Source organism: Apis mellifera, linkage group LG11, assembly GCF_003254395.2.
Source record: "Apis mellifera strain DH4 linkage group LG11, Amel_HAv3.1, whole genome shotgun sequence".
In the NCBI taxonomy this organism is placed as follows: Eukaryota; Metazoa; Arthropoda; class Insecta; order Hymenoptera; family Apidae; genus Apis; species Apis mellifera.
This window is the reverse complement of record NC_037648.1, coordinates 1,012,059-1,038,996: the sequence shown is the minus strand read 5'-3', so window position 1 is coordinate 1,038,996 and position 26,938 is coordinate 1,012,059. Positions and strand designations below refer to the sequence as shown.

The following is a 26,938-nucleotide window of genomic DNA, read 5'->3' as shown; positions in this document are numbered from 1 at the left end:
AGGACGCGGTTTAAACTTCCGAATCATGAGACATCCGCAGAGAGAATACACGGGGTCTAAAGTCGCAATGCGGCACGTTAATTCAAAATAATACCTCTCGCCAATGCGACGGATACCACGGAATATAAACCATAATTGAAAATCGATGTGTCCACTCACCTCTCTTTTTCTCTCTCTCTCTCTCTCTCTCCCACTCTTTATCTCCCTCTTCACGTGTGTTACATACGAATATGAAATCTGTCCAGGCTTGTGTCCGTCCACCGCATCGAAACGGATGGGGAGGGGGGGGAAAAAAAAAAGAAAAAAGAAAAAATGCAATTACGAGCAATTAAGAGTTGGAACGTTCCCCGCTCGTCTGATTGGTTCGATCCTCCTTGCCCGGCCACGCTCGCGACCGATTGATCGCCGATTAAATCACGGAGTCGGAAAGTCAATGAAATTGTGATTCGCCCAGATTTGATTATTCGAACGGTAAACGGGGATGCGATGCGAATAAAATTTTTTTTTTTTTTTCCTGCGACGAGAGAGGAGGTTATTATTTTTTTTTTTTTTTGGATGCGAGAATTTTTATTTCTAAAAATTTTTTAATTATTATCGATCATCGTTGTGTTGGGATTTAATATGGAAAAGGATTAGAAAAAAAAATTTTTTTGCAGTTTTATGCACGGGAGAGGAGAGTTACTTTTTTTTTTTTTTTTTTTTTTCCGAAGCGAGGAATAAATCGAGGTGAGATGTAATAATTTTAAAAGTTCGGGAAAATTATATGGTTGGGAGGATAATTGGGAAGTTTGGGAATTATCGATAATTAAGAGACGTTTTACTGCTTTCTCGGTGAGATACGGGCTTGATAAATTCATGGAAGAAGTTGGTAACGGTGTTGAAGAATGCGGCGACAAATGGAAATCGATTTCCTCCAAGATTGGAGTGCAAGGTTTCCGGGGGCGATCTTCGTGGGTTTCGTTTGATATAAATTAACGAGGCTCTCGATTTAGCGAGGATCGTGTCACGTTTGATTTAACGATATTTTTTTTTTTATCTTGAATTTTATGGAAAAAAGTTAAACGAAGAATAAAATAATTATTTTTTTATAATATTCGTTGAATATATATATATATATGTATTTTCGAATGAATTAATATGCGAATTTCACAAAGTTGCAAATATATCTTCGAGTTTAAAAATTAAAATTACTCTCCACAAATCTACGAGATCTGTTCGAGGCCCGAGGCAAAGTTAGATTCCCGCTCTCGTGCACGTACATCCACTCCTCCGTCGTCCCGTGACGAGCTATCTAGTTAGATTAATTTCTGAAGAAAGAAAGAAAAAAGAAGAAAAAAAATGAAAAAAATACATTTTTCAAAAGAAAACTCGAAGAAGACGATAGCTCTAACACGGCTGATCTGTATTCGGTATTGGTCGAAGCGATTATGATTGGCCTCTTCGTCAGGGATTCTCATCGCGTGCGTGATTTGGAATTCTATCATGGCGGTGTGAATCCGCCATTGCTGTGAACGCGTCCGCGTGAAATTAGCCAACTTTCGTATACGACGTTTCCACGATTCGAATTACTGTGCGTGGGTGGATAGTTGCACACGCGTTTGATCGTATGTATGTATATACATATGTACAAGATCGCGTATGTGTGTACGTACGAAAGTTGTGTCGTGAACGGATGAAGTTTCATTGGTTGGTTAAAGTTATTGCGGCCGTCACGTGACGTTTTATGGCAATATTGCGTTGTCCGATAAATCGTACCGTGGACAATTACCGCTGTATCGAGTGTGTCGTTGTAATATATATTTATTATGATATTAAATTTTAAAAACGGTTCGCATTTTCGAATGAGTGATTTAAATTTAAACTCTCGCGTGTAAATGTACGCGATGAAAAAAGAAGCAAGGAAATTATCGCGGAAGAAAGAATGAGAAGAATCGTTCGAGCTCTCCCATTGGTTGATCCAGTGTTGTTCGCGATAGAAATTTTACTCGAGCAACGATAATCTCGATATCGAAAATAAAGAGTGAATAAAATTCTGATAATTTATCTTTCATTATCGTCGAAATTCTATGTGTAAGCAGATGTAACGAGATGAATGTATGGATATCTTTATTGCAGTGAAATGGATCAAACGTGCTAGCTGCCGTTATTTATCTTTTATTATGGGCCAATTTCAAGAAGCAATTTGCCGAAGCGGCGAGGAAAAATCGTGAAATCTACTCCTAGTACAACAAAGACGCGTGTGTTGTATAGTGAGTATGAACAACTAGCAACCTGTTGAAAGGAAAACGAGAAGCATGTTTGGACCTCCTCGATTCGATACTTTAAAATTGTAGTTTTTTGAAAGCGGATCCTTGTTCACGAGAAAATATTGTTTGCCAATTTTTATTTTTTTTCTTTTCTTCTCTCTCTCTCTCTCTCTCTCTCTCTCTCTCTCTCTCTCTCTCTCTCTCTCTCTCTCAATTTATAGCCGTGCCACGATCTATTTTATACCGCAGCTTTACCACGTAAAATTGGACATAAATTCTGATTTATCGGTCGGGGATACTATAAAACACGGTATGACAATATTAGCCCTGAAAATAGGTATTATCAATTTTATGCCTTTTCACTATTTTCTCGTTTCTTTTCAATCTTTTTTTATTTTTATACGCTCCATTTTAAAATATTCTTCGTTATTTCAACTTCGATATCTCTTTTAATTTTTTTTTTTTTTTATTCCTTGCATATTACATTCCAACAATTTTATTTGCAACGATAATTTATAATTTACAAGGATAGTGCATGGAAATAATAATAATAAATAAATAAATAGAATTTTAAATGGCCCGCGCACTTTTAGTGGATTCTCGTGTTATGGTCGGTAACCCCGGAAACGTGACCTTCTTTTCCCATTTCGCAATTCGCAGCCAGTAGGCCATGGATCGTGATGTGAATTTGACATATTTCGCGTTATCGTTCGTGTTACGATATTTATTTTTACGTCCTTTCTTTTGTTAATATTCTTTCTTTGTTACATATTTGAGTTATTTGATTTCGATTTACAAAATTATATATTTCTTAATTTCTTTCATTCATAATGTATAGAATTCGAAATTAAATCAAAGTGTTTTATACGTTTTAGGTTATGAATGACAATTATAATATCAATACGATTGTGCGAATTTAATTTTTTAGGAAAAATTTATTTTTCTCGCAATTATTCGTTTTGAAAATTATTTGAAATTTTGTGAAAATATTTTCGTGTGTTAATTTAACATAATAATCGAATAAAATAATCAAAATCGTATATGAAAATTTATTTTCTTATATTAAAAAGAATTATTTCTCTTTATTGTAATTCATGTAACGTATTTAAAACTGGATCTCGAATATATATAAATAAGCGAGTTAAGGAGTATAATTAAAATATCGCGTAGAACAATGCATCGGAATAAGAGTGTTGATTTACGTATAATATGGTAATGAAAATTTTATATACTGTAATTATATCCACGTTAGTAAATTAATTTTATTACTCTTAATTATTCTCAATTAAGATCTTTAGTAAATACGTTGCAAATAAATCATTATCTAAAAATTATCTAAAAATCTAGAATCTAGGAATCTAGCAAAAGTAAATCTAGGAAACCTAAAAAAAAAAAATATCAATTAAAATTTATTAAGTTACCAGCAATTTGAGTTTTATCTCATAAAGTGAGATAGCTCTCTATCCGATGCAAATTTCAATTCGATATTCGTTTTTGTCTCTAGACTTGAAGATATTATTTAACAAAGGTAATATTAATTATTTTGATCGATTAGAATTTCGTTAATAAAATTTCGAGATAAAAATAAATGATTCAACACGATCAAAATCTTATTATTAACACGAGATCGTCCTTTACCTCCTTCGATGCATCCATCATTTTTGCAACGCATATTTGTAATTCGATATGATAGAAAAGAAGCGTACGATAATTATTTCAGTCAAAGGAAACTAAAACACTCACGATAATGAGGGTTGCTGTCTTAGCGGGTGAGCGGTTTCAGTGCTGTATCTAGATTGATTCCCCCCTTCCTTCCAAAAAATATCCTCTAACCTCTTAACTCGATATTATTTAATCAAGAACTTATGTTTTACTTCATTGCAGTTTTGAACACTCATAACTCAAATGAAATATTTTATAAAATGAAACAAAGATTCTTAAAGAACAAATATTTCTTTCGAGATTAATATTTTATTTCACGAATAAGCACAAAGCTAACGTATATAGCAAAGATAATTATCAGCATTGAATTTCAGTGAAATAAATCGATTTATCTTCTCATTTATCTTTATTTCGCGAATTCGTCAATTATTACAATCGAATATCACTATTTCATATTTTCACTGTATGGAAATAATTTATTTTTTCCTATAAAAAAAAAAGAATGATAATATACGTATATTTTTATAATAAACATAGTCGCCCCTAACTTCAGCCGCTCCTGACGTCGAAGGGGCACCTATTGCCCCCCACCAGGAACAGCACGATGCTTCCACGATGCAAATGAGAGGACAGTCTCGGTGAAAAACGCGGTCGAGAATCTCGAAATAAATTGAACCCTCCCACGAGCGTTCGAGTGGCTTCAGGATACAGGTTACCCATAAACTTTCGTTAATTGGCCGTTCCAATGTGTGGAACTTCGAAACGGGGAATGATAACGCTTAATCTCGAGCCTCGAAGTGTATAATAAGAAACGGAGGAAGTTAATGCGGAGAAATTATCTCGATGTCGTGTTTAAGTATTTTTTTTTTTTAATCCTTCTTTTTTTTTCATTCGTATTTTTTATTAAATAAGTAATTAACTGGGATGGAGAAATCGTTGGGATTAAAAATGTATCAAACGTGTCTTATTGTCGGTAAGATGTCGACGCTCGGTATAAGTCTATCTTTTGATACTCGATTATTTTTTTTTTTTTCACTAAAATAATATTTAATTCTATAAAATTGAATATTCATTCCTACTTTCAATAATTTTGATTCTTAAAGTCTACGTGACGAATTTATTTTTAAAATTATTATTAAAATGAAAAATTTCATTCAGAGTAATTTAAATAATGAGTTTTTATTGGATAATAAATAAGTATTCGTTACTTTGTTCGTGATAAGCATTCAAATATTAAGAAGAAAATCATCTCATTCGTTGCTAACATAATTGATTACAATCTAATCTGATACGTAACTTATTCACAAGGGTAACCGTACTTGGAAAAGAAAATTAATTCTCCATGAATTGGCAGACAAATCTCTGATGAGATCGGGTGATAAATTATGGGAGAAATTATAAAAAATTATACGCGTCAAGCTGGAAAATTTTCTTACAAAAAAACGTAATTACCCTTATCTTCGCTCCAACTTATTCTTAAAATATAAATCGTGCATATCACAACATGATGCATCATATATGGACAGGTATAAAACATGTAATTTCATTATGGCCTATAAATTTTTAACCCTTATCTCGATTATTGAGGTAAAAATTTGTAATTAGTTGAAATAAGGATAATAATAAGATTGAGTGCGTGTTCGCAATTATTATCACCAATGTTAACCTGTTTCACTTCGAGCTTACGATATTTCCATAAGGAAAATAAAACACTGTAATGCGAAGCCGCACAATATGTAGATTCTATACAGTATTGTTATGCCTTTCACACGCAATAGTACATATCCTCCTTGTATAAGAGAATATGGCTTCCCGGCACGAAAGGGATTTCCGTTTTCCTGTCATCTCTTGCTCGCGTCACAATAGTTGCACAAATGTTAAACAATCATTGAAAATATAGATACTTTTAAATACAAAATTATATAAATATATAAAATAAATTCTTCTCGTAAAAATGGAATTTATTTCAAATAATTTCCATTTTTTTTTTTTTATTCGATTATGAGAGTACACGAACCCCTTTCAACTATTCCAAACACATTTGAATCGCGTCCAAATATACATAATTTCAATATATACATATATACGCATATGCAAGTCTAGGTTTAAGTTATAAAGTGGAAGAATGAGAAACGCTGTTGTAAAAATTCTCGAGTCCCCTCCAGAACTATTAAGATAATACGTCCCAAAGTAATTTATATCCCCAAAGATGGGATTGTTACGATTCTTCTAGCATTATTAACAAGAGGTCTATCGGGGCATGTCTAATCCCATTAGAGATGAAATCTCATATGCCATTTTGAAAATTAGATCTCGTATTTCCTTCCATTCCGTGGTTATACGTTGTAACGTCGCTAAAAAAGAAGTAGAAAGGAAAAAGTTGGATAAACCACGTTACATCTATCAAAATATATCTTTATAAAACATGAAAATGCGTAACGATACGACAAATGTCATTACCAACTCCATATTATCGATATTTCATATCAGTAGATTTCAAGATTTTGCTCTTTTAATTAATCTTTCTCCCTCGTTGCTCCTCTGAAAGAATTCTCGACATTTTCGGGCCTGTTGCACGGCTCTATTTTTTAGCCATCAACGCCACGCGATTCTCGCTCCTTTTTCTTTTCTCTTCTTCTTTCTTCCTCCTCCTCCTCTTCTTCTTCCTTTTTTTCTTCTTTTCCCCTCGTTTCTAATTGCTTTCGTCCCCGTCCGCAATTCAAGTACAAACGCGTAAGTGCAATACTTTAACGTTTAATTACATTCATCAGAAGAGGCTGGAACCGGTTCTTTCTTTAGCCAGAAATCCAAGACTACCCGTTTTACGACGTTTGTTAAGGATCTTTTCACCCGGTATTATAATCCTACCGGTTTCTTGGCTTCCTTAAGCACTCGAACCTTCCCCCTGGATCCATTGACCTATAAGAGAGTTTGCTTCTTATACCCCTATGCACTTCTTCTTTGCTCTCTCTTCTCTTCTTTTCTTCATTTTTTTTTTCATGGGGGAATTGCAAGGAGTATAATACGTCGATGCAAATTCTTTTTGTAATTCGAGATGAAAGAGAAGAAAAGTGATCATCAATATTCGCATAGATCAATTTTTAATTATTTTTCACTTTGTGTGAAGCTTCATTCGTGACTTTCTTTCCTTTCTTTTTTTTTTTTTTTTGAAAACAGAATATTCAAATCTATAATAATTACAAAGCAAAATTTGGTATTAGATATTTACAAGTAATATAAGTCAAGATTAATTAAGTTGAATCATATTTTTTTACCATAGGATTTTCCCAAATTTAATAGCAATCAGTTCTGTATAAATCAATTAATTTTTCTACTTCATTGCATCCTTTTTTTTTTTTTTACTTTCATCTATACTCTTTTTCCACATCCAAATAAAATTAACTTATCAATCATTTATCAATGTTTCCTAATATTTCCAGAAAAGGAACAAATATTTGAGTAATTTTTTGTAATTCAAGATAGAAGAGAAGAAATGCGATCATCGATATTCGCATAGATCAATGTTTAATTATTTTTCACTTAGTGTGAACTTTCTTTCGTGTCTTTCTTTCTTTCTTTTCTTTTTTTTTGAAAACAAAATATTCAAATCTGTAATAATCATAAAGGAAAATTTGGTATTAGATATTTACAAATAATATGAATCAAGATTAATTAAATTGAATCACATACCAATTTTTTATTACAGGATTTTCCCAAATTTAATAGCAATTAGTTCTGTATAAATCAATTAATTTTTCTACTTCATTGCATCTCGAATCCTCTTTTTTTTAACTTTCACTTATACTCTTTTTCCACATCCACATAATATTAATTTATCAATCATTTATCATTTATCATCATTTATCAATCATTACCAATTTTTTACCACAGGATTTTTCCAAATTTAATAACAATCAGTTCTGTATAAATCAATTAATTTTTCTACTTCATTGCATCTCGAATCCTCTTTTGTTTTAACTTTCACCTATATTCTTTTTCCACATCCACATAACATTAACTTATCAATCATTTATCAACGTTTCCCAATATTTCCAGAAAAGGGAAAAATATTCAAATAATTCAAGATAGGAGAGAAGAAATGTGATCATCGATATTCGCATAGATCAATGTTTAATTATTTTTCACTTTGTGTGAACCTTCTTTCATGTCTTTTTTTCTTTTCTTTTTTTTGAAAACAAAATATTCAAATCTGTAATAATTACAAAGGAAAATTAGATATTTACAAATAACATGAGTCAAGTAATTAATTAATTAAGTTGAATCGCATACCAATTTTTTACCACAGGATTTTCCCAAATTTAATAGCAATCAGTTCTGTATAAATCAATTAATTTTTCTACTTCATTGCATCCTCTTTTTTTTTTTTTTTACTTTTCTTACCTATACTTTTTTTCCACATTCACATAACATTAATACAATAATTGCAAAGGAAAATATTAGATGTTTACAAGTAACATGAGTCAAGATTAATTAAGTTGAATCACATACCAATTTTTTACAGGATTTTCCCAAATTTAATAGCAATCAGTTCTGTATAAATAAATTAATTTTTCTATTTCATTGCATCTCGAATCCTCTTTTTTTTAACTTTCAACATTCTTTTTCCACATAACATTAACTTATCAATCATTTATCAACATTTCCCCAATATTTCCAGAAAAGGGAAAAATATTCAAGTAATTTTACACGCCGCTTAACATTCAATACCCTCTAGGAGGGAGAGGGAAGCGCATCAATGAACCGTCGATATTGTAAACACTCAATTACCGGAACTAATTGTGATCGTTCCGTTTTATCACCCTTTAAAAATTGGCTGTGCGCCAAGTATACGATACTAATTAGCTCGATAAACACTCTCGGATTTGTAATCGTTATTGATAGCGTGCATTTCACGATCGGCAATTAACCTGGATCCTTGTGCAAACGGTGGATCGAACGCATAAAAATACCGGGGAAATATCGTTAATTGTCCGCGATAACTATCTATAGGATACTATATATAGACGCGTGAATTTAAAACGTGCTCGAGAAAAAAGCATGCTCGTATTAATGAACTTTCTTTCTTTTTTTTTTTTTAAGGAAACAAGTAAAAATAATTTTCTTGTGTTCTTACTTTTTTTTCTTCTTTAATTTCTAATTTAAAATAATTTATCAACATTGCACAATTTCTAATGCGAATTTCTAACGTTATCTATAATTTAATATTTTTGATTTAATAGATAAAAAGTCGGGTTTTATTTTAACGAACGAACGTGCCGTGTTATTTTAAAAGAAAATTGAAATTTGTATTCATGGACAAAGTGTAAATTGTTCGCAAAAGTTTGGTAAAAAATTCGTAAAAAAAAAATAACGATCGCGCGTATTTTTAGCATAAATTTGCATACACTTCCGTGAAAAATATCGGAGCCACGGATCAATATTTAAAGCGAGTAAATGATACAAGCTCGAGAACACGTATAATTCTCTCTTGTTGTAGGCGTGTTGAACGTTAAGTGGTTAATATTATCGTGCAACTTGAATCTCGTATAAATTTCGATTGCTTGCTACGTCGATCGATAAAATTTTAATATAATGGTGGAAAGTATCGATTATCGAAAAAGTTCAAAATTAAAATAGAATATGATTAGCATTTTGATATTAGAATGTTGAGTCACGATTTCAAATTCAATAGAATCAAAAATTATTAAAGATTCTATAATGAAAATGAATTGTTGCACAATAAGGAATAATGAAATTCATGAATTGATTCAACTCATGAAATTATAATGTATATATGTATATGTAAAAATGTAACTGTCACTGTGATCAATTGAACGTGCTAGATTGGATATTTTAATCTTAATCCAGTTATATTGAAAGCATCGTTCAAGGTAAAGTGTATAGTCAAAGCTATATCTAACTTGACAAAGACTTTGTATCTTGGAATTCCATCTATTCAGAAGCATGTTTCATTATGTCAAGGCAACTGTGTTGATATATTGATTTATTATACCCTTCCTATTAATAGATTAATATTAGAAGAATTGAAGAATGGATTATCATAAATGCAATCTTGAATGAATGATCTTTTAAATTAAAAGTTTCTTCATCATATTCAGCTTCTGCAATAATAAATAATATAATTATTACTTTCAATAATAAACTTGATAAAACAATCAGTTTAAAAATCATCAAATCAAATACTGAACACTTGTTACCAGTTGCATCTTTCTCTCTGAAAACAAGTTCAGAAAGCAAACAGAATGGTACTACTACATATCCCCAATGATATTTCATCTCTAATATCGCACAAATAAAATGTCACAATACAAAGAGCACGTTCAGTGCATTGTCCGTGTGGAACTTTAAGTCTCACCAAAGAGCAAGAGAAAACTTGCCAGTACAAAACAAGCGGACGTTCCAGTTTTTCGCTTCATTTGTCACTTTTACTGCGTCAGAGAAGAATGGTTACGGCCCGGCTAAATTGACATCAGCAAAAGGTAACGATTTCTTGATTCCCATGGGGTCCGTCATTTCGCTGTTCAAACGTGAACCTCATTTTCATAAAGAAGATTAAACCTTGCCTTCTCTCTTTCCATCGAATTATTCACTTGTCCGTTTCTTCTCTATCATATTGGTCAATCTCCTTTTCTTTCTTTTAACAGAAAAATGATGATGATTATGATGAATATAATGGGAAGATGATGCTGATACAGGATACAGGGAAGATGAAATAAAAATTGATATGATGAGGACAAGGAATCTGGAATAAATTGATTGACTTTAAGATTGAGTTCAATGTAATAATTAATGATGAAAATATCAATGAAAATTTGTATGATATTCGTAGGAAAATGATTTTTCTTTTTACCAACGAAATCGAAAAAAGAAAAACAAGGAAATAGAATCTCACGTGCCAATTCCCTTCCAGTTCGGTAGTCGTGGATTACTAACGTGGACGACAACGACCTCCACGAAATCAATCTATCGACTAAAAGGATTGGCACGCGATACAAATACGGGTGACAGGCCAGCCTTCTCAATGGCTCGTATTTTGTTCCCAATGGACACGAGTTCCTGAATGGAGGGAAAATGGATGGAACTCGAGGCTAGATTTTCTTTTCCTTCTTTCCTCCCTTCCTTTTTTTTTTTTTTCTTGATTTTTTCTTTTTTCTTTTTTTTGTCATTTCGTATATATATACGTATATTTGTACCTTCGTTGCGGAAGTTTTGGCGTGGGTCGATGCTGATGGACTTCGCTTGCTCTTTACTAATACCGTATAGGGATATTGCTACCGAAACTTTCCAAACGGTTTAGCCTTGGACGTTCTATTAGGATTTTGATTGTGTCTGTGAGTATATCAGAGTGTGTCTGCCTTCTTTTTTTTTTTTTTTTTTTTTTTCCTTTCAAAAATAGTATTTCACGTGTTCCTCGCATGAAGCTTTTCTTTTTTTCTACTTTTTTTGGTAGTGAACGACGTTCAAAAGTTTTTTGAGAGTAACAATATTTCTGAAACGAAGAATTTTTTAATTAATATTTATTTAGTAATTACTTCAGGCAAAAAGAAAGTTAAAAGTTTAAAACAATTTTTAAGTTTTTGTTAGAATGTATTCTATTTCGTATCATTCAGCAAGCTTTGTTGTTAATAATAAATAAGTTTGATACGTGATTTTTTTTCAAAATTTTTCTCGTGGTGTTAGCAGATTTTTAGATTCTCTCGTGATTTTTGACGTGTAAAATATTATTCCATTTTTTTGTGATAAAAAAAAAAAGTAACATTTGACGTGTTCCTCAAGTGAAATTTTTCACTTTCTCTTATGGTTAGAAATTGGGTCGTTTAATTTTCGATATAACACTGTCAAAATTATATTTATTATTATTAAATTTTTCTTTTCCACTAGAAAAAAAAACTAACATTCGATGTGTTTCTCGAATAAAATTTTCCAATAGCGAAAAATATTTTTAACTTGGCTTAGCTTGTCTAATTTATTTTCCCCCAAATCCCCCAAGTGATTATTTTTAGTTATTTTTCAAAGATTTTTCCGTGCTATATATATATAATCCAATATTCGGTTAATGAAATGACATTTTTTTTCTCCCATTATAATTTCAAAATTAGAAACTTTCCGCAGCTTGCTTGTTTTTATTTTCTTGTAAAATTTAAATGTACATAATTGCTGTTAATTAAATGGAAATTTTATTCATTGAATGAGAAACATTTTGAAATCCAGTTTACGTAACTGTGAAAAAGGCTGTCGAAGAGAATTTAATGCACAAGGGAAGAATATTATGTTTCATCCTGTCGTATAATAATCTATCTATTTATATATATGATTCTTTCTTTAAATATTTAGAAGCTTTTGTAGACTTTTAATAACGATATCTGGAATTTTAACAAAATAAAATTAGTAATGTAAAAAGATACGGAAATATTGTAATTTAATAAATCTAAAGATAATTCATTTATTAAATAAATCATTGAAACGTTTGGTAATAATATTTACGTTGCAATAACATTTTCCAATTTTTCTCTTAGAAGATAAATAATATCATCATTTTAATTTATTTTATCAAATTATTATTTTCTTTTATAATATTAAATTTTCTCTTTCTACATGAATTTTTATTAATTTCATGTTTCCGGATATCTGCATGTCGAATCATTTGTATAAAATTTATTTTTTTTCCTGTTAAAAGTTTTTCCATCACATTTTTGCATTACGATTGCGGAAAAGAAATAAAACTCTTATAAAGGGTGGATAGTAGTCTAATACAGTCTATGAATAACCTAGAGAGTTGTATTATTAGGTAATCGATCGTTTCCGTAATTTTGCGAAAACATTAAAATTTACGAATCATACGAGCCAAAAATATGATCAAAATGTATATAAACGAAGTTGTGCAGGTGAAAATTTTAAAGAAATTATTACAAATAAGGTAAAAATAATAAATTGATAGTCGAATTCACAAAGCTCTTTATGCGGTTGAAATATGAAACTTACTTCGTGCATATTACGTTAAATCCTGATCAAGTATGGCTTCCAGGTGAAGTTATTCGAGACAAGATTTGGCACGCAAGATTGTGAAATTTGCCAAGTAGCCGGAAATTAGATATTAAATGAACCATGTGTTTCATTTTTGACAGAAGTTGATTGCTGTTCATTGTTCTCAAGAATCTTATATCGTAGAAAGATTGTTAATCTAATTTAAATTTAATTATAACCTTCTAGATGAATGACAGATATGCCAAACAGTGGTGATTCCATTAAATAAAAAATGATTTATTAGCATAATCTATATATATATATATATCATGCACAGACAGATCGAACAAGACAAATCATTCACGTCTCATTTCACTTTTCTTGAAATATTATATATCCACAATGTAAATTTTACATAGCGTGACCTTTCAAATCACATTTCGATTAACGATTTTTCAAAGAAGTTATATTAACTTCAAGACACGACTTCAGAATGTTAAAAAAAAACGAAAATGAACCGTTATTTATATTTATGATAGTGAAAGTTTTTTGTTCTCATTAATTCCAAATCTTAACGTCTTCCTTTATTCGCATTTTTTTATTTGCAAATTATACGTGCATAATTATGTTAATTTTAGAAAAATATCTGTACATTTTTAATAATGGCGGACATAAAAAAAATTTTAAACCAGTCAAATTGACTGGTTAGTTAAATTTTATTGTATTAATATTAGTAATTGTTTAAAAATTAAAAAGCTAGTCAATTTGATTTTTAAATTATTAATATTAGGAGTGAAAAATTAATATTCACATACATATTCTTCATATGAATAAAACAAATATAAGAAGAAATTTATTTTTTTATTATTATAAAATATATTCTTTGTATAATATTTAATTTCCTTTGTTAAAAAAGCAATCACAAAACGAACGTTGAAACGAAGCGAAAACGAATAAACACTAATATTTATAATTAATTACGTCAACGAAGATTCTAGATCTTCAATATACGATATTATATTTCTCGTTTGAATAATAGAGGGAGAAAAAGTTAACAGAAAAGGTATTAACACGACTACTACGCCGTCTAACGGAATATACATATTAAAATAAATTTTCACGCGACAATGAATTTTTATTTTTTTCGATCACAATACTAAATATCATACATTTTTTCCATTATTATATCATTGAATTTGTTATATATAATGTTATAATGACGATAATCGTGATATTTAATATTGCGTGAAAACGTACCTTAAGACAAGTGTCTTAATAGGCGGCGTGGTAGTCGTGTCGTGTTAGTTTTTCCGCAGTTGGTTTTTTATCTCTTTTACTACTTTCAAATAGTGTGATGTCACGTATTGAAAATCGAGAATTTCGTCCGGCAAACTTGTTTATGGTTAAAGATTTCCATTTTCACACGGATTCCAAGCCACGTTCACATTTTTCCACCTTCCGAATTAAATATGCGCATAATTACGTCTCGAAGGAAGTTAAGGCCACGAAGTGCGAGTGTCTCGCGACTTGAATGTGATAAAGTTGCCGATTGAATATGAATACGCGAACATAAACAGAAAGCAGAGATTCTTGAACTTTGGCTGCATTTGCAAGTGAAAGGATGAGGCCACTGATCCTGGGAATAATAATTTTCGTCTTTTCTAACCGGTAACGCAACATTTTCTTTCAATTTTTCTTGGGAACTATTAGGTAAAACAAAGGAAGATTCGCCATTTTCTTATCCCGGAAAAGGAAAATTCAAGCGAAAAGAAAACTTGTAAAAAACGAATCGTTTCTTTAAAATAAATATTCTTGACCTAACAGGAAAACAAATTGTATATAAATAGAAAGTTCAAAAATCAATCGGTAATATTTTCTGAAAATTACTTGCATACTTCAAAAATTTCTTTATTATTTAAATTTTCATTTCAATTAACACGTCGCTTAAGTATATCTATTTCAATAGTGATTTATTGATTTATCAACTAAAAGTTGACAACGAAGAGATTTTTAAACTATAAGACAGATTCAGAAATGTGAGTTGGACTAATTGATTCTTAATCTGTATAAATGTCAATTTCGTAAATGAAATTAATAATGAAGTTCATAATAAAAACAACTTTTATTCATAATTTAATTTTTCTAAAGTATGATTAAAGATGAATTACAAAATTTGTAAATAATAAATATCTTATTTTAATGAAAATTTAATTTTATTAATATAATAAAATATAGATAAAATATAGATTTTAAAAACGATTATTTTATTTTATCATATATTATTCTTTTCCAATTATACCAATCATTATGTAGACTTTATCAAGTCCACTTTTCTCTAAAAATATTATCTGAATTCTCAATTACACTAACCATTACTTGAACTTTATCAAATCCACTTCTCTTACTTCTTTAGCACTAACTTCTATCTTAACACTTGTTACATTAATTATTATCTGAATTTTATCAGGTCCACTTTTCTTAGAACAGTTTTATCTTTCTCTCTTTTCCGATTAAAATTTAAAGTATTCGTACTTCCATACAATACATTCTCATTTAACAAAGTTTTATCATATATTTTTCTGTCGTAAAAGAATTGATTAATCCGATATTCATAAAAAAGTATTTAATAAAATCAAGATAATCTTACGAGCTATTATCGTCGAATCGAGTAACAGTTTATTAATAAAAAAAGGAAAAAAGGCAGGCTTTCGGTTATAATAAAAAATATCGAATCTTTATTGGATTCCTATTGAAACGTTATCTGTACGCAACAGGGCAAAAATATCCATTCGACCTTTCGCGTAATCGCGTAGGAAGAGGATCCATCAGTCGTTGAATTTCCGTGGAAATTCTCTTTACAGTGTAATGAACTGTAAATTGGTAATTGAACTTTGCATGTCGTAAAATTTGAATAACAAAGAATATATTTCTCTTTAATTTCTTTTTTTTCTAATTTTTAATTTTTAATTTTTAAAATATTCATCCGGTATGTAATATTTTTCCTAAAACCAAAATATTTTATCTCATTGGAAATAAAATATTATAAATATTATAAATATATCCAATTTGTACAAATTGAATTTAATAATCAAACATTCAAATGAATAACGTTATTGTACAAATGATTTAAAATAATAATAAAGTCAAGATTAAAGAATTTTATAAAAATCTGAAATCAATTTTATAAATTTATCAAAATATCAATTTATCGGAAATTGATTCACAAAATTTCAAACTTTGACTGACTATCACAATGACTTTAATTCGGTGAAGAGGAACGTGGTTCGCGAAAAAAAAAAAACATTTATATTGCATAAAAATTCTTGTCACCCAGAGATATGTTCATTTCGTGCAGAATGGAATTTCGTTAGATTTTTCCAACTTAATTTGTCAGACTGGGTTACATGGTCAATGGCACTGTAATTGGTTGTCTTCCGGATGAACAGATGGCTAGTAACACGCGGTGAATTTCGAGTGGCCAAAATTGAATCGTGCGTGGTATGGAATAGTAATTATCAGCCCGGTTAAACCTCGTTTTCGAGCCTCGTTTATCATAATAACCTGGCCCCACTATCGCTCGTTATTCATGCAAAAATTGATTTCTCGAATCGAATATTTTTTTTTTTTTTTTTTTTTTTTTTATGAAATCATTTAAAGTTTCCGTTATTATTATTATTCCATTTCTCTCATATGAGATAATCTCTCTATTATTATTCTAACAGAGACAAATTACTAAGAAAAATATTTCTTCGGAAACAATTTAGGTTAGGTTAGGATTCCATTTTAATCAGGCTTATTGTTATACGCAAATTAACGACGAATTAAAAAAGAAAACTATATATATATATCCAATGAAAGAATATCGAATGGATTAATTAATTTTCACTTTATTTTGTTTTAGGTAAAGACACGGAGAGGAAATATATTGCATCTTTTCGAACGCTCTTCGCGACAAAGAGACAAAAATGTTACTAGAACGTCAACTCGTCTTTTATATCGAGAATATTTTCGTCGTCCATTTTCGGATCTCTTGATCCGTTTAATCATCGACTAAGGATTCGAGCCAGTTGGTTTACACGAAGCCATTAATAATTATGTATAATATATTATTCTAATAGAGACAAGTTATTAAGAAAAATATTTCTTCGGAAACAATTTAGGTTAGGTTAGGATTCCATTTTAATCAGGCTTATTGTTATACGCAAATTAACGACGAATTAAAAAAGAAAACTATATATATATATCCAATGGAAGAATATCGAATGGATTAATTAATTTTCACTTTATATTGTTTTAGGTAAAGACACGGAGAGGAAATATATTGCATCTTTTCGAACGCTCTTCGCGACAAAGGGACAAAAATATTACCAGAACGTCAACTCGTCTTTTGTATCGAGAATATTTTCGTCTTACGTCCATTTTCGGATCCCTTGATCCGTTTAATCACCGGCTAACGATTCGAGCCAGTTGGTTTACACGAAGCCATTAATAATTTATGAATTGGACGGATATCATGGACGCGCTGTTAACACCACGCTCGTGTTTAACATGTCGTAACGTATGGTTCACTGATGTAAACGAGTTGAAACGTGCTACGCATTAATCTTTCCCGAGTTTATGCACGTAACGACCAACTTACGTATCGTGGAGAGATGCGAAAATTGAAACATTTGGGATGGCACAATGTCAACGATCCGGAAACAAATAATTGAATTCCCTTTTATTACACGTTTGTCAACCAATTTGATTAAAGCAATTAATTCGACGTGTGATCGGAAAATACTTTTATTTTTCATGTTAAATTATCATGGAGATAATTTTCTTGGCAAAATTAAAACGAAATTTTTATTCTTTCATGTTGATAGTGGAGATAATTTTTTTGACAAAATTGAAAATAATCGGAGAAAATGAAATTGCAATTGCAAAATATTTTTATTCTTTGATGTTAAATTATTGTGGAGATGATTTTCTTGGCAAAATTAAAAATAATCGAAAAAAATAAAATTACAAAATAGTCAATATTTTTATTCTTTGATGTTAAATGATAGGATAATGATGTTAAATGGAGATAATTTTGTTGTTAAAATTAAAAATTAAAAAAAACGAAATTATAATTGTAAAATATTTTTATTCTTTGATATTAAATTATTGTGGAGATAATTTTCTTGGCAAAATTGAAAATAATCGAAGAAAATGAAATTACAATTGCAAAATAATCAATATTTTTATTTTTCATGTTAAATTATTGTGGAGATAATTTTTTTGGCAAAATTGAAAATAATCGAAGAAAATGAAATTACAATTGCAAAATAGTCAATATTTTTATTTTTCATGTTAAATGATAGTGAAGATAATTTTTTTGGCAAAATTGAAAATAATCGAAGAAAATAAAATTACAAAATAGTCAATATTTTTATTCTTTGATGTTAAATGATAGTGAAGATAATTTTTTTTGGCAAAATTAAAAATAATCGGAGAAAATGAAATTACAATCGCAAAATAGTCAATATTTTTATTTTTCATGTTAAATTATTGTGGAGATAATTTTTTTGGCAAAATTGAAAATAATCGAAGAAAATGAAATTATAATTGCAAAATAGTCAATATTTTTATTTTTTGATGTTAAATTATTGTGGAGATAATTTTTTTGGCAAAATTAAAAATAATCGAAGAAAATGAAATTACAGTTGCAAAATAGTCAATATTTTTATTCTTTGATGTTAGTAAAGATAATTTTTCTGGCAAAATTAAAAATAATGCTAGGAGAAATGTTGAGTTGAAATTTCTCCCGAATATCTCGTATCTCGTGATTATTGATAATTATATTCCAAAACAAAATTTTATTCCAATCAAACGTCATTATTGCTCCGGTTTGATATTCCACTTGGCAAAAGTGTATTATATTTCATCATTAAATATCGTTTTCCATTCACTTTCAAAATATCTTTTCTCTCACAATATATATACATATATATATATTATATACAGTCTCCAGTTTGTGGGTCATTGCAATTTTCGCTATCAAGTATCGTTTCTCACGTACCCATATACGTATTATCACGAGAGTGGCGCGCGATATATCAAAAAACACGGGGCAATAATTCGCGCCATACGAAATGCAAACATACGTTTCACGGGAGAAGTGCATCAGAGTGAAGTATTCCCTACGCTCGTCCCACCTTTCTCCCCGCGATTTACATATCTCTGCCGTAGTATATTTCCCAACGTGTGCGTCTGCGAGTGAAAGGTGCGCGCGAAAATACTCCATTTTGTCGCCAAACAACCCGTCCAATCTTTTTATTCGGAAAAAAAGGAATTGTAAAAAAAAAAATAACCAGAATTAACGAGTATCGCAGCACTCGTTTCTCATTTCAAAATAAAAAGGTTCAAGCTTGGAATATTGTCGAAAGATTTTTGGAAAAATTAAGTAATATTAATTTACGATCGAAATTCGTTTATCTTTCGTTTTGTCTTTCTCTGTCAACTTTGGAATTGTTGAAATTTCTAACTCGTGATTATTGTTATGAAAAAGTATATATTGTTACAAAATATTTTGTAATTTCATTTTTTTCGATTATTTTCAATTTTGAAAAAGCACATTTTTAAGTCCATTATTCACTCGAGTTTGCTTCAATTTTCTTCGATTAATAAATAAACAAACTCGAGACTTAATATAATAATAATAATAACAATTAAAACTATAATAACAACGAAAGAATCGATGCCAAGAATCGACGATTTTTAATAATTGCTCTCAAGGTAAGTATCGATATGCTCGAACGATGTGATCTTTTAAGGCGAATTCTAAAAGCGATAATTCTGGATAAAATTCTGGAAAAAGAAAAAATTAATACTCCCCACCAGGATTAATTATTTCAAAATTTAACGCATTTATGGTTAAATATAAAATTGGAACGATGAATTTCCTTCTTAGGATAATCGGTGCTTTTCAATCATCGTAAAAAAAATCCAAAAATTTGCATCCGAGTTCAATCGGCACACCTGTGCAAACTGAATCAAAACTCCTTTCAATCAACCTTTTATATAATCGAATATGGAAATGAAAATTCTCATGAATTTTTATGCATCCCCCTTTTTAATCTGCTAATTGAGATTACAAATCGTTGTTAAAAAAAAAAAGAAGAAAGTATATTTACGATCTAATAAACGTTAAGTGTAACGATATAATTAATTATTGTAATGGAGGATAAATATATGTTTTGTATATACGCGCGGTTAAATATTGGCGGTAAGAATAGAATTAGAATATCGAGGTGTATGCCGTTGTAAAATTACCAGGTTCACCAGGCTTGGGCTAATTTCTCATAATTTATCGCGATAACCGAGATAACATAATTATCCAATTCATTCCTCGTCCACCGTGTCATTAACGTATTATTAAACCGTGCAATTCACGCGCGTGATAAATGGATCGCGCTTTTCGTATTCAAGATATTTATAATTAAATTAAGAAGGATAAGTAGAACTTACGTTCACGAGCTGCATGTATTTCGGTACTCCAATTTCTGTAACAGAAAAAACGGGGAAACTTTGATTTTGAAAATTCGAAGAAAATATTTTCATTATATATATATATATATATATTTAAAGAGATTCGTATTTCTCTTCAAAAAGTGCGAATGGTTTCTCGTGTAATGCGTGTTATGAAGCTCGCAGAGTGCGTCGTAAAACTCCATTTTGCGATTATTAATTCTTTCATAAGCGTGGCAGGGCCTCCAAGTATTATTTGCTTCGCAACGGACGAGATAAGCGTTGCTGCGGCGTTGTAGTAGTAGTTTAGAAAAATTCCTATTCGCGCATGGTGCGCATGCGTCACGATACGAACGATTTCTCATTTCTTGGATAAATTTGATTTTTCTTCGATTGGAAATTGAAAGATAAAAAGATAATGATGTGGATAAGGATAAGGATGTTGCTGTATGAAATTTGGAGAGGGGGAGTCGTTAAGATTCGAATGGGAAGCGACGAAAGGTCACGTATAAAATTCGGTAATAAAGAATCCTCCGGTCCTCTGGATTTCGTCCAAAAAATAGTGTCACTTATCTCTTTGAATGAACGGCCATTGGATGGCGGTGGATGGAGGATTTAATTTATAGCCGAATTGTGAGTCCTGTTGAGTCAATTTTAGCCTGTTTATTGAAAAAAAAAAAAAATGGGTAATTTTATCCCCATGGGGTTGATTTTATCAAGAGATCGAAACGGACGAAATTATTCTATAAATTATTTCTATAAATATATATATATGTATGTGTCTTGGTCCAAAAAAATTTATTTCCTCATTTTCAAGCTTGAATAACCATAAATTAGTCCAAATTGGATACTCTGATGATGATGTTCAGGTTTTTTTAAATTTTTAAATAAGCGAGACTATTTTTTTTTAATATAACGATTAAAAAAAATACGATTTAAATTTCTTATATTTTTAGAATTTTTACAATTGGTATTATTCCCTATTGATAGATCCCTATAATCCAAACTTTACTTTTGAGAGAAGTTTTCGCTTTTCCTTTCCTAAACTTTTCTAAAAGGAAAAAAAAATATCTTTGTCGTCTAATGTCATCTTAATCTCTGTCTCTGTCCCTCTCTTCTATCTTCTCAGAGCTTCCCAGAACCGTTTTCTTGGCATTCCTCTGACATTTACTCCATCTTTACGAGGATCGTGCACAATACAGCAGATAACTTCCAACTTCGATTTATGATAACTTACGAAAATTGCGTTAAAAGCTTTTCCACTTAAAATACGAGTTTTACGACATCGCTTCAAAATCGTGGATTAAAATCACTATAGGCGATATAACTATAGGCGAGTGAAACTCGATATCCAAACATTAGTGTAATTACAAATGTTTTGATTAACGATCTATGTATCGTGATAACCGTTAAATGATACGTTTCTAGGATATTTCATTCGGATCTCTAGTGATAAATAATATCACTAGAATTATTCTCACTAATTATTCCTGAAACTATATATATATACACATTTTCAATTAGTCTACTAATATGAAAAGAAATGATCTTGTCTCGTAAGTGGAAAGTACACAAAAGTGACATTTGATACCATCACGATACCATTAAATACATTTCTAGGGTATTTCAATCGGATCTCTAGTAATAAATAATAGAATTATTCTCACTAATTATTCCTGAAACTATATATATATATATATATATATATATATATATATATATATATATATATATATATATATATACACATTTTCAATTAATCTATTAGTATGAAAAGAAATGATCTTGTCCCATAAATGGAGAGTATACAAATACGTTTCTAGGGTATTTCAATTGGATCTCTAGTAATAAATAATATCCTAGAATTATTCTCACTAATTATTCCTGAAACTATATATATATATATATATATACACATTTTCAATTAATCTACTAGTATGAAAAGAAATGATCTTGTCCCATAAATAGAGAGTACACAAATACGTTTCTAGGGTATTTCAATCGAATCTCTAGTAATAAATAATATCACTAGAATTATTCTCACTAATTATTCCTGAAACTATATATGTATATATATACACATTTTCAATTTATCTAGTATCAATGGAAAGAAATGATCTTGTAAGTGGAAAATATATAAAAGTGACATTTGATCGTTGTTACAGATACGGGTAGATAACGTTCGACTGTTGACAGATGATACATCGTAACTCGCCATTGTCGCGTTATCATAATAGCGATCTCAAGAGTCACACTGTTTATCCTTACAGACACGTAATATGTTTCATAATTCCGGCATAAATATTTCATAGCGCATAATGCATCATGCCAATCTAAATATTCCATCATTTCCATTATACCGCGTTTCTGCTTATCCTCTATCGGCTTGGGGGGGAGGGAGGGGGAAGGGAGGCAGGCCTTGTCTACTCATTCAAACGGGAGAAGCGAAATCGGTAATTTCGGATCGGTGGAAATACGTTTTTCACGGATGATTTCATCGTTTCGATGTTTACCTAGATTATCCCTAGAATTTCAACTATCCTCGATGCAAACATCGACAACACAGGCTGGTCAGAATTGCCAACCATATAATACCCGAGTATTAAAGCGCGTCGCTGGTATTTTTTTTTTTTAATGATTCTAGAGAGACGAAAAATCCAAAGTATATCTTTTTATCATTTTAATCGTGCGATATACAAATGACGTAAAGATATAGATCGTTTTGTCGACGAGGAAAATTATTATTTACGGATAAAACAATTCTTTCGATTTATCTCGTTCGAATAATTATTTCCAAATACTTTTCGCTCAAATACACCGTGTATAATAGGCTCGCGGGAGAAATCGATTTTTGCAGGCCAAATGCACGCACCCCCTCCCTCCTTCCTTTTCCGCATAAATAACAAGCACGTTCCAGTTATATGAAATTTCTCTCTCGCTCTCTCTCTCTCTGTCGCGCGCGCTCTGAGAGCGCTCGCTCTCGCTCTTTCCCTCTCGCCACGTTTCGAAATCAGATTTCACGCAGGTGTAAGATTTACGCGGACCGTGAATCGAGGCATGCGCGTTTCACCGTCATTTTCTCCGTTTGCTTGGAGGACAGTGGACAGCAAACGCCTAGAACAGACGTAATAAATTCACCTCTCTGTTTGCTCCCTTTTCTCCCGTGGCCACGTATCGTGAATTTAATCGAGATCTCGTCTCGCTCCTATCCTATATACCCTGCTGTCCCTCTGATAACGTATCATGCGCCACTGTCACATCTGTGATCAAAAAAAAAAAAAAAAAGAAAAGAAAGAAAAAGAACTCTTTCCACGTTTTCTCATTATGGACTGGAAATTATTGGACTGGAATTAAAAGGTTTAAAGATGGTAAAAATTTCTCTGGTTTTTTTTTCGATATATATATCGAAAATTTCAATTATTCGAAAGTTTAAAGTGATTTTTTTTTTTTAAGGAATGAGATAAAAAATGGAGAATGGAAAAATTTTGTTTTCTAATTTTTTGATCAAGAATTTTTTCGATTACTGTTGCATTCTCATTTTATTTCTCTCGCGAGGAATCGTCTCTTAAATTTTTTTGATATTTTTTTTTTTTTATTAAATTTTTAATGATTCACTTTTTCCCAAGTTGAAGTTACAGTTAACGTGGAAATAGGATGGAACTAAACGGGATATTAAGATTTGTCATTCCCTTTTAAATCTGTAAAATTCGCTCAAACTACGTACTTAAGGGCAAAGAAACTCTATGCTAAGCTGCATCGTAAACTGCGAACTAATCCAAAACAAACTTCCAACTAACTATAATCCTAACAGTATGGCACACTTCGAACGTGTCTTTCCATCTTAACTAAGCTACTCAATGATTAAATTTACAATATCCTCGTTAATTGCATTCAATCTAAGGGAACGAATCAAAACCATATTTATATTTTTAATTTCTAACCTAATAAAAGTAACTAATAAAAAAAAAAAAAATATCAGTTTCCAGTGATAAGCAACTATCTTAAGAAAATACTTCTTTCTTCATATATGTAAATTGATAGCTCTCTCTCAAAAAATACAAAAATAAATTTAAATCTCTTCAATTCAATTTTTAATTTCTAACTTAATAAAAGTAACTAATAAAAAAAAAAAAAATATCAGTTTCCAGTGATAAGCAACTATCTTAAGAAAATATTTCTTTCTTCAAATATGTAAATTGACAGCTCTCTCAAAAAAGTACAAAAATAAATTTAAATCTCTTCGAAGATGAAATATCTCTTCAATTCAATTTTTAATTTACAACTTCGATAAAAATAATTGATAAAAAGAAAAAAAAAAGTATAGTAAATTAAATTCTCCCTTCTTCTCTTCAACAATAGCCTTAATAAAATTTAATAATACGATAAACGTTTAACTATGACAAATAACGATAATTCTCCCAATTCTCTTTTATTTCTCCTCTCGCCAGGGAGCAAGAAATCCTTAAGAAAGGAAATCGGATTTTCTCTCTCGGTGAGACGCGATAAAGTAAATTCTTTTTTTTTTTTGTCCATCCTTTCCTTCTCTTCCACAGATCTCTACGTTTGTAAACCGTTTTTTCAATACTGTTTCGCTTTTTTTTTTTCTGCATCTTAAGATAAGAAATGAAGAGAAAAGGAATAATAAAAGGAATCAATTCGCGATTAATTTTATCCAATTTAGAAAGAAATTCCACTCCCTTAAATGCAAAATGATCAACGCGTATTTGAATAATTGAACGCCGGCCGTGCGAGGAGGTGGAATCGGCCTATAACGAGGCACGTATCGGTTAAGAAGCGGGTATACTACTTGAACGAGGCGGCCAACCTCGTTAATTAGCCGTTTAGAAAAGGAGAGGGGGGAGGGCGCTTCAAAGGCGTCGTCGTCTCGTTCGAGTAAACGTTCTCTCTCGGCCGGAGAGCTCGAGATTCTTCTTTGCCGTAGACTCGCTCGATATCCGCCCATAGAAGGTCCAGACCGGCATGGAACCCTTTCCTTCTTTCTTTTTTCTTCCCTGTTCAACCGGGAAATGTAAACATCCCCGGATCGAGAGAATGTTGCTTAGAGATCACGAGTCATTTCCGTCCCGTAAATAATTAAGATTCCTCTTTTCACCTCGCCAGACGCGCGATTTTTTTTTTTTTCTTAAGAAGCGAGCAGGAATTTTTAAGGGGATAATAAGTAGAGTAGTAAATCCTTTTCACCCGAAAATTTGATGTAAAAAAGATATTTGTATTTGTATTTTAGTATTTTCTTTCTTTTCGATTTTTCGAGTTTGTTTTTTCTTGGTTTAATATTAGGATCGATCGATATCGTTTCTTCAATTTGTCTTCGATGAATAAATTGTTAAATTATTATTGTAAATATATATTGAAAGAAAAAAAAAAAAGAGTATCGATTATTATGTTGCATCAAAATGCGATAACGAGAAAACCATAAAAATTTAATCTTCCATTATGTAACGCGTTCGTATATATCGATCATTTATTTTCTGCCTCTTTAAAGTTTTATAAAAATAAAGAGAGAGAGAGAGAAAAAGATTAATATTAAAAAAGATTAAAAAAGAACGATTTTAGAGGATTATGCACGCGATTTGATAAGAGGGAAAGCTTCGATAGAACGTAAAAATGGTTATGAAGAGAAGAGAGAGAGAGAGAGAGAGAGAAGAGAGTACGCTCGCATTTATCTCGCTAAGGTTTCCATTATCCACTATAGTATGCAGTACTCACGTAACGTACACCGGTTTAATTAGATTGTTTACTTAAGAAAATCGTATATTTACGGATTAACCATAGTACACTTTTTCCCCTTTAAACCGATTTCTTGATGACGTTGAGCAATTTCCGCTAAGTATCCTTTGGAGGTTGGAGATTAATGCCATATTATATAGTTCTGACATTAAAAAAAGAAAAAAAACTTGGCTTTCAAACTTTCAGAAACTTTAGAATCTGTCTAGCGTGCAGCGATTACTTACCATTACTTACTCGTTAAATTATGAATCGTGATTTTGTTTTGATTTCTGAAAAGTTGAAATTATATTCCATCCTCTGTAATCCATTATGAACTTTAACTGTGCCAAGTTCATCAATCTTTTTTCAAGTCAATATCCACTCTCCAAAAAATATTGGAAAATTTTAAGAATAAAAGTTAAAGATATTATGAGAGATAAATCGATCGAATATTCGATTTTTTCCGTACGTTTTTTTTTTTTATCGTTTTGATTTTAAAAGAGTACAACGTAGTCAAGAGCATTGGTCAAAGTAATCAACTAAGAGGGGAAAAAAGATATTTAACATCTTTCCAACTATTCAGCTTTTCCCTTGATCTCTCCTCTTCCTCCTCCTCCTACGAACAGCTTTATAAAGAGGAGAAAAAAATTGGCAAGCAAGTTCTCGTGCGCGCAAAAAATCGTTCGCGCTAGTCATTATACGCAAGCCCAATTAAAAAGCATGGTAATAGCTGCCAACTTTTTTTTCTCTCAAACCTTTCTTCACGGTAGTCGCCGAACGTTTTTGACCAGGCTCGCGAAAAAATTTCCCTTCATAGAATCACTTGT

The 26,938-nt window shown here is 30.8% G+C and overlaps 1 protein-coding gene and 1 long non-coding RNA gene across 12 annotated transcripts in view; one reads left to right on the top strand and one right to left on the bottom strand.

Annotated features, from left to right (window-relative positions):
- LOC100578739 (RYamide receptor) overlaps positions 1-26,938 on the bottom strand; it is a 108,429-nt gene that overhangs the window by 27,681 nt on the left and 53,810 nt on the right. For 8 of the 9 annotated variants that reach the window (XM_016914975.2, XM_016914974.2, XM_016914968.2 and 5 more), the window contains one exon: positions 20,385-20,419. The exons of the other annotated variant lie outside the window; for it this stretch is intronic. The gene's annotated coding sequence lies outside the window, so the exon portion shown is untranslated. The remainder of the gene's footprint in view (positions 1-20,384; positions 20,420-26,938) is intronic. 9 annotated transcript variants of the gene reach the window in all.
- Positions 14,107-17,749, top strand: LOC102656305. Of its 3 annotated transcripts, none has more exons than XR_001704849.2 (3): positions 14,107-14,561; positions 16,795-17,053; positions 17,191-17,749. It is a non-coding gene; the product is annotated as an uncharacterized LOC102656305 (long non-coding RNA). The 3 variants fall into 3 exon arrangements; XR_001704848.2 differs by having other exon boundaries at positions 16,795-17,058; XR_001704850.2 differs by having other exon boundaries at positions 14,111-14,561; positions 16,795-16,989.